At 34.5% G+C, this 10,040-nt stretch overlaps 1 long non-coding RNA gene across 1 annotated transcript; it reads left to right on the plus strand.

Moving 5' to 3' along the window:
• The first annotated feature begins 512 nt into the window (after positions 1-512).
• Positions 513-6,635, plus strand: LOC143235732 (uncharacterized). The gene is made up of 2 exons (XR_013019363.1): positions 513-830; positions 6,302-6,635. It is a non-coding gene; the product is annotated as an uncharacterized LOC143235732 (long non-coding RNA).
• The last annotated feature ends 3,405 nt before the right edge of the window (positions 6,636-10,040 follow it).

Raw genomic sequence — 10,040 nt, forward strand, 5'->3', positions numbered from 1 at the left:
ATATTTCAGTCATTTAAACCTCTTAAAATATGTGTATAGTTCTAACAGTTGCGTTACACAATTACAGTGCACTCGTGTTTTCTGTTTCTGCGTTACACAGTTACAATATATACGTTTTCTATTGCTAGGTTACGTAGTTACACATGCACACCTTTCCAGGTTTTGCGTTATATAATTAAAACTCAAAAATTTATCCATTTGTTACGTGACCTTCGACTCAAAGATATTTTCAACCCAAACTATTTATAACTGTTACCAAAATAATGTTAGTAGTTCGTAAAGTCCGGCCGACTTTGTCTTTGTTTGTTACAGTGATATTTTAAAGTCTTGCAAAATGGCTTTCACAGTTCTCTACCTTTGAAACTCTAAGGGTTAATACGTTAACCTTAACAACGAAATGAGCTTCTAGTGTCCCATGTATCAGAAAACTGCCGATCTGGTGACAAGTGGGGAATATGAACAGTTTATAAAACTTTTTTTTCTTGTTGCATGTACTAGATGGCATGGCCGAGAGTCAACTTGTGGTCTCACCTTTCACATACTTTACTTGGTCTTCCCATCAAGCAAGACTGCCAGGAATGATTTGTTCATGTTCCAAAGGAACGATTTTAAATAAATCTCCCAGTGGAAATACTTCCTGTACAAGTTACAGTATTCTTCAGAAGAAATCAGAAACACTTTCGTCAGGTAACATTAACAGGAAATCGGAGAATAAATCTGCTGTAATACCATATTCCATCGAGGCAATACTGAAACCAAAACCTCCACAGAAATTAGTATCCAAACTTTCTTCGGCAGACGAAAAGAAAATCCCTCTAGCGTCAGCAAATGTAAGTATATTACAGTAAAATAAATATGCATTGTTTTAGCCGTAGAGCCATTATCCATAGCTAACTTCTTTATTGTACCACCAAGTTGGAGCTTTAGTGTAATATTGTACGAATCGTGTCATCACTTTAAACTTGCGTATCATTTGGTTGCCAAATACACTGATTAATCTTTAAAAACTAAATCCTTCTATAAATGATTCACTAAATATCCTGTCTTATTATTATATTTATTATTATGCCCGAAGGTTTTATTTGTAATTATCACAAAATACTTTTCCTGCAATTAGCTAGAAACGTAACCATACTGGCTTGAAGTAAAAGAAAACTGTTTGTTTGGTTTTTTAAAGTAAGAAAACAACAACTTATTTCAATAATCACTTCTCACTCATAAAATTTAACACAGACGGTTAATCTCAAGAGTTTCCAGCAATATCAGTTTGTCCAAAATACATAAATATTATTAAAGAAAAACACAGAAAGAAACGCACGAACTTCCAGCAATATCGATAGAGTTTTAATGAGTAGTGTCATCTTTAAGGTGACACTCGTTTATGAAAAAAGAAACATGAGCAACAAAATTAGCTAACATCACGTCGTTAAAAGTAGACATGGATATCAACAATATACAATGAATTTTACACTTGTAATTCGTGTGATTATGTAAATAATTTGATTATATGCAGCCATTACCTTGAGCAACAAACCTGGACAATAGTGCTGCCATCTGTTAATCATTATGTATAATTATTGAAGTACTTTATTTTTCAGCAATTTCAAATAAATAAAGAAATAAGTTTAAAACAATTTCGTATTGTTTATAAAATGAATAATAATATTAAAAATTAGTATTATAACCAGGAAAAGTATATTTACATTTATCAGTGATATCGTTAGAAGTGTGTCATGTGTCAACAATAAAAAATTACCTGTGGTGTCGATGCTATGATAAACAGTTACACCATTAAAAACAAATATTATAATGCATAAAGATTTTAGAGATAACGAAAAGAATGACTAATCATAAAGTTGTGAAAGTTTCTGATGAAACACAATCAAGCCTCAAAATATTCACTCAAATGCACTTTTTCATATTCGACTCAAACGTATTTCACCCATTGCTCTCGCTTTCATGCCAAGCAATGAAACTTTAGGCCTGGCATGGCCAAGCGCGTAAGGCGTGCGACTCGTAATCCGAGGGTCGCGAGTTCGCGCCCGCGTAGCGCCAAACATGCTCGCCCTCCCAGCCGTGGGGGCGTTATAATGTGACGGTCAATCCCACTATTCGTTGGTAAAAGAGTAGCCCAAGAGTTGGCGGTGAGTGGTGATGACTAGCTGCCTTCCCTCTAGTCTTACACTGCTAAATTAGGGATGGCTCGGTGCAGTGGGCTAACAACCTACTCACTTAAATACTTGTTGAAGAATCCGCAAGCGATTGCGGCCCTATGTTCCTAGATGGAATCTAATGGTGATAACTAACTAACTAACTAATGAAGCTTTAACGTATTGATATTCTTTTACGAAAATATCTACCCTTTATTATTTTTCACGAAACTATATTAGTTTTCACCATGAACTGTTAAATAAAGTAAAGACTGCTAGAATGAAATACAACACGACTTTAAAAAATGCTATAAATTATTGTGGTGCTTGCTTTTTTCAAGAACTTTATATATAGGTGTATTTTCGGGCCCAACAATGGTTAAGGCATTTGACTCATAATCCGAGGGTCGGGAGTTCGAATCCCTGTCACACCAAACTTGCTAGCCCTTTCAGCTGTGGAGGCGTTATAATGTGACGATCAATCCCACTATTCGTTGGTAAAAGAGTAGCCCAAGAATTGGCTGTAGGTGGTGATGACTCGCTACCTTCCCTCTAGTCTTGCACTGCTAAATTAGGAACGGCTAGCGCAGATAGCTCTCTTGCAGCTTTGCGCAAAATTAAAAAAAACAAAGAAACGTGTATTTTTCTGAAATACAAAGTTTAGATATCATCTATATTTGTATTTTATTTTTTTACTCAAATAATCTGGAAATCTAATAATTTTTCAGAGCTGCTGAAATATGGCTGTGAAATATCACTGATTGGCACAACCCACAGGTTTATAAGTTTACAAAAATGGCATATCTCTTCTTAGTTATGTCTTTCAACATTTGTTTGTAAAAATATATATCCCAGAAGTGTAAGACTAGCATCTCTGAATCATTTGATAACCTTAGGTGGTTCCAATAACTTTGTATCACACGTTTACACTTGCATGAAAATTAAATCAAGACTAAATAAATAATTTAATATTACGCTATTAATGAACAGTTAATTTTATGTTATTTATAAGTAACATTGTTATGAGGTGCTAAAAGCTCGAGAAATATTTTTCATATTAATTGGTTTTATAAGTGAATAAACATTTCAGGTAAAATTATGTTTCATATTTGATGATCCAATATAATCTCAAGAAGATAGTATCACGCATTACTAATTTTTGTTATGAATATTAAGAAAACAATGAGAAAATATTTATATATACATTCATCAAACATCCTAAATATCTCCAGCGTCTGGTCGTATTCTCTCAAGCGATTTAATTTGTTTAAAATACTTTTTTAATAATATCAATACTTTATTTTGTATTTTCACACGTAGTAGAAGACAATAATACATTTTAAAACAAATTAGAGTACTTTTCTGTTATTCTCCCGCAAATTATATATATATATATAATTAAATATTACGATTTATCTCGGACGAGCTTCAAATTTATTATGTCATGTATTAGAACTTGAAACAGCCTGAAACTGAGTTAAAATTATAACATAAGTTCAGAAGTTAAAAAAATGTTGATATATATTAAATTTATGATGTTTTCCAACAAGATTGATTCACACAATTTTCTTTCTTAATACAAATATATTTTAACATACAAACATTAATACAGTTTATATTAATAGTTTCAACAAACATTATACAAATTTACACAGAATATTAAGTCTCTTATTCGATCCGAAACTTTCTTGAAATCTTATCGAAGGTTCACTACAAGCGAATTAATTTTGAGTTGATACAGGTGCAATTCATTTAGTGGAGAGCTATCTCGCTCTTCGCACGTGAGTGTTTAACAGTTGAAGTTATGCAATGCCTTTGTGGAAATACTAACGTCTGCAGTTAATCCGCTGATACTAAACAGTTTGTAATGTTCGAAATCTATAAACGTTCCTGGTCAAATACTGTATTTTACCAATTAATTAGTGTTAATCATAATTATAGCTTCCGAGGTTTATATTAGTATACCAACTGTAGCAAACCAAAAATACATATTTTCTCTTGGTGCGTCAGTTTTCAAACGTTAGGCGAGATTCTCGAAATTTCAGATGGCAACAATGCTGGCAATCCCTAGTATTTATATACACATATAATACATTGTAGGTTTTATTCTTACACTCAAGAATCTTCTACAACTTTAGTGAATAGGCAGGAATTTCGCAATACACATTTAACAGTATAAGTTACATACATTTCTAAATATATATTTAACTAAAATAAACATATAAAAGTAAATCTGTCACAATATGCAAACATATAAATATGCATTTTGTTAATATAGTAAATGTCTGAAAGTATATTAATAAGCATTGTATTCTATTTATCATTTACAGAGGCTTAACGGAACAGAGTTAATTTCTCCAAGAAAATACTATGTTGTGGCCTGTTTGACCTCACTTATGGCCTGGCACAGCCAGATGGTTTGGTCATGGATAAGAATCCTTTTCCACCAAACATTTTTCTTTCTTCAGCCGCGGAGACGTTATATTCCCGATATTTGTTGCTTGAAGAGTAGCCCAAGAGTTGGCGATGGGTGGGGATGACTACTTGCCTTTCATTTTCTCTTTCACTGCTAAATTAGTGACCGCTAGAGTAGAATTCGCTCGTGTAGCTTTGCGCAAAATTGAAACTAACCCTCACAAACCTGTGGCCTGGCATGGCCAAGCACGTAAGGCGTGCGACTCGTAATCCGAGGGTCGCGGGTTCGCGCCCGCGTCGCGCTAAACATGCTCGCCCTCCCAGCCGTGGGGGTGTATAATGTTACGGTCAATCCCACTATTCGTTGATAAAAGAGTAGCCCAAGAGTTGGCGGTGGGTGGTGATGACTAGCTGCCTTCCCTCTAGTCTTACACTGCTAAATTAGGGACGGTTAGCACAGATAGCCATCGAGTAGCTTTGTGCGAAATTCCAAAACAAACAAAAAACCCTCACAAACCTAGTAATTAAGGGTTAGAATCTAACTGTATGGTATCATCCTCACAGATCCTATTTATGTTTCTATCACGCTGTAGTGAAACACTGAATATTCAGTAACTGATAATGATGGCAACAGTTGATTTATTACCCTTAATCATCAATCAGTTATCGTTTTATTTTATATACACTTCTCCCTTCTATTTACAGTTTTATTAAAACCTGATTAATTAACCCTACCACGTAGTATTTTTAGCCCACAAGTAAATCTTAAAGTTTAACATTTCATTTGAGACTCTGATTTCGTTTTCAGAATTATTAATAAGTCGAGAACATTTAGAAACCGTTTAACTTCCAAAATATAACAGCTCAGCATCATGTGAACATATCGATAAATTATAAAGTACGCACCTGTCTACTTTCGACACGATATTTTCCTTAAAATACTGGTGAGATTTCCAACATTATTAGTAAATTAGGCCTAAATAAATCTGAGTGTTTTCATTGTTTAAAAAAAAATGTCTAAAAGTTGTACAGTCCAGACGACTCTTCATCAGTCAGTTACTAATTTCTCATACTATAGGATATATCTTTCATTTTATGGGTTTAAGCAAATCGTTTGTAATTATATCTAAATGAATGACCGTGTTTTTACTGTGCAACTTCACACACGTACGTAGAAGATAATTACTTTGGCCCCCCTTATAACATTAATGCGATTTATTGACCAGCTTGCGAGGTAACATTGAAAATTGTTTCACGCTACGTTATGCGCTCTAGGCCAATCACGGCAAAAAAAAAAAAAAAAATCTCGTTTGGAGTATAACAACAGAGTTTGAAAGAAAATCAACAACCGAGGGTAAGCGTCGATGTGTAATAAGTCACATTAACTTGTTCAGTGGAGATCAAGATACCATTCCTGTAGCATCATTACTTGAAAACAGATAAAACTGCTGTATGTCTAATATCCCTTTCACCAACAAGCCAGCTGATTACAGTGTGCTGTTTATATCCCCTGTAAATATTCGACATATATCAATTTCAAAAAGAAAAAAAAAAATTTTAATGTTAAAAATTTGGTGTATTTTATTAGTGACGTGCAGACATGTTAATAATCGATTGATGTGAATGTATTTTTTCAATGACAGAAGATAATTCTAAGAATAAATAAAATATGTAGCAACAGTATATGGAAATTTAACATTCTAATACTTATTTTTTATTTTATTTTTCTCCTCCAGCTACCATGAATAAGTTTGTCAGGATAAATACTAACTGGAAAGGTCTGCCATCTGGTGACAACAGTCTTCAACATAATGCATCAGACAATTTGTTATCGTCAGGTTTACAGTTTTGGTCCCAAAGAAGTCTGCAGTCCGCTTTTTTATCATTTCCATAATCATGCTTTTCCATCTGTTCCTAATTTTATATCTTTACCTTCCCTTCACACCTTGTCAAATCAGAATTAATTCTTATCAAACTTACACTAACGTCCTCACATTTTCGGCATTCAAAGATCCGTCGGTTTCTCATTTATTTTGGTTAGTTCATTTCTTTGTTTCTATGACGGAATATATTTGTTTATAAAGCTGTGACTATGTTTATCATTTTAACTACATTGTTCATTAGTACAATAATGTACATAACTAATTTCTGGTATATTTTTCACACTATCTATCAAAGACATTTAACACATACTTGTTTAGCATAGTGAGTCTGTATGAAAAACTTTTAAAGCCACTAAAATCAGTCTAAACAACAAGCAATATATCTTTGATTCCAATAAATAATTGTTTTCATATGACAAGTACGTTCACTGTTCTTCCGTTTTAACTAATTGCAAGAAACAAATCATGATACTGAAACCTAAATATTCGCTGGTACTTTTACAGTTCCTTTTGTTCTTAAATTAAAGTCGGAGATGCAAAATGAAAAATATTAGATACGTTATGGGTTAGAAATTATTAACCAACGATTGTGCATTTATTAAACTATATGATGTACATTCTAAAAAATTTTGTACAGGTGATACATACCACACCTTTATTAGAGTTGCCATCAATAGATATGTCTATGTGTTTGGGCTAGCTGTTATGTCTCTCGCTAAGAATCGAACGTTGTATGTCTATTAATTTATCGCTGTCCCACTGAGGGACGAGTTTCCATCAAATTGACTAGAATCGTAGCAATTTAATAGTAATTTATTATACTGTCGTTTAACAAATTAGTCGTTATCGGCGTTTTTACTGTTTTAACCTATCGAAACATTATCTCTCCGTTTTAATAGATAAAACACAAATCTGTGATTAAACCAAAGTTATCACTTGCCACACGATCTAGCCCAGAATCTAAAAAAAAAAAAAAAAGACGTTCGGCATTATTGTTTCGGTCAGGGTGGTCACTGGATCAGAACTGTGACTGGATCCATGATCTGATTCGTTACCACGAGAGCCAACATGGAGAAATTAACCCGTAAATGTAAAATAAAATGATGTAGCAATGAAACATTTGGTAGTGAATGTAGTGGTGTAAGTTTGTTTGTTTGTGAAATTCGCGCAAATATACACGAGGGCCATCTGCGCTAGCCATCCATAATTTAGCAGTATATGACTAGAGAGAAGGCAGCTAGTCATCACCGCCCATCGCCAACTCTTGGGCTACTCTTTTACCAACGAATAGTTGGATTGACTGTCACATTATAACACCCCCACGGACGAAAGGGTGAGCATGTTTGGTGTGGCAGGGATTCGAACCCTTAACCCACGGATTACGAGTCGAGCACCTTAACCATCTGGCCATGCCGAGCCTCCCTAGTTTTGTGATGTAAAATAGTTATGCAAACGTATTTATAGCACAGCTGCTTATGATATTTAACGTTTTGGACGTTTGTTGATTTTATGTGAACTCTAATGCAATTGTTTAAGCTATATTTCATGCAAAATAACTTCTAGATTTAATGTCATGGTACCTATTTTGTTTTACAAATTTTCTGGGGGCATGTCCCTAAAAACCCGTAGTATTAGCATGCTTTCTATGCTGATAGTGTTTCACACGATGTGTGTTGGCTTTTGATCTCACAAATTAGAACCTCTCTTTCAAACATTCTGTGTGTGGGCCTGAAATTGGTTATTTTCGGTAAAACACTCACACATTACACGATACTTGTCTCTAAATTTGGACAGCACTTTGAATATACCGCAGTATTACCGTTATCAATGTCGAAATATGATTTTAGTTTGCCTGTTTTAGCGTACACTTACACGCAATAGACTATTGCGCTCTTTCTGTCGCGGGGAATCAAATTCGAGATTTTTATCATTCCGGGGTACGAAAAATTTCCGTTGATTCACCGGGAAACCCTTACTGACTCGTAGGCCCGCAAAGGGGCAAATGTCCAAAGAAACGGGCGTATGAAACAATGGTTATGCCGTAAGCCCGTTTTGCGAGTCGGGCTGTGGATCTGAACATCCATAATCCACATACCGCGCTTCCCGCACTTTAGGACCGTGGGTGCGTTATAAGAGGGACAATCAAACCTCACACTTCCACTGGAGTAGCTCAGAAGCCGACGGTGGGTGCTGTTGACCAGCTTCCCTTTTCTCATTTCAAGATTTGGAATGTGCAGATATTTTTCGTCTTTCTTCTTTATTTCGATAAAGATTTTTAATTATTAATATTTCTCTACTTTTTAGCGTGTTTTTTTAAATAGATGAAATTCAAAATTTAAATTTGTTTCGGGAATTTGACTCTGAAAAAATATTTTTGAGTGAGTAAATATTTTGTAGATTTGATTCCAACGTATCACAAAACAAGCATAGTTACCGTATTACTTTCAAGGATACTTTTTTCTTAAATAAAAATATGTACGAATTAAAAGCACGTAGTTCCTTTCTAAAATCATAGATACAAAAATGGAAAAGATGGCGCTCTCTTGACGAAGAATGTTTTTCTAAATGAATTCTTGAAGTTTTAAGGGTTTGGGGTGTTAATGCCCGTTATATATATATATATATGCTTAATTAGGTAAACATCAAGTACTAGAGAATTGGATCATTGAATAAGTTCTTCAATGTTTAATCAATAGAATAGAGAAACTATTAAATTTCTAAAAAACACACACCGACATCATAAACCTTGCTACAACAGTTTTTCAAAATATAAAACGATGGTATGTGCGAAGGCAAAATATACTTTGACTTAACTAACACCCACCTGCTTCAACTCCTGGCCCGGCATGGCCAGGTGGTTAAAGCACTCGACTCGTAATCTGAGAGTCACAGGTTTGAATCCATGTCACACCAAATATACTTTCTCTTTCAGCCGTGGGGGCGTTATTACATGCGGTCAATCCCACTGTTCGTTGGTAAAAGAGTAGCCCAAGAGATGGCGGTGGGTGGTGATAATTAGCTGCTTTCCCTCTAGTCTTAGACTGCTCAATTAAGAACGGCTAACACAGATAGCCCTCGAGTAGCTCAGTGCGAAATTCAAAACAAACAAACCAAACCTCAACTCCCAGCCATGAACAATTGGAAGAGGGGGTTATGTTCTGGTATATTTATGTAAACTCTCGTAGGCCTCTTACATGTGTTTTAGTTTTATTTCTTCAAAAGCATTTTATCATTATTCGTAAAATAAAATATACGTTTATGTTTTATTGTACCTTGTTGTGCAAATCACAGCCTAGAAACCGCTGATTTCGGTAGCTTTGTTCTAGAAAATTCTTATTATTTCCGTAACAGCACACCTTTTTCGTCTATGTTGATACTAAACAAACTGGTGCATATATTAGATGACGTTTTAGCGAGGTTATTGGTTTTAGGTTTGGTTTGATATTAGATATTTACTGGAGTAATTAAATAACACACTCACTTTAAAATGAGCTTCGAATGTTAAATAATTACTGCAATTAATATAAAAAACAACAACAACAACACTAATTTGTGTACTTACTTGCCTCCAACTCCGGTCAAAATCAAAATG

Source organism: Tachypleus tridentatus, chromosome 2 (assembly GCF_004210375.1).
Source record: "Tachypleus tridentatus isolate NWPU-2018 chromosome 2, ASM421037v1, whole genome shotgun sequence".
NCBI classification, from domain to species: Eukaryota; Metazoa; Arthropoda; class Merostomata; order Xiphosura; family Limulidae; genus Tachypleus; species Tachypleus tridentatus.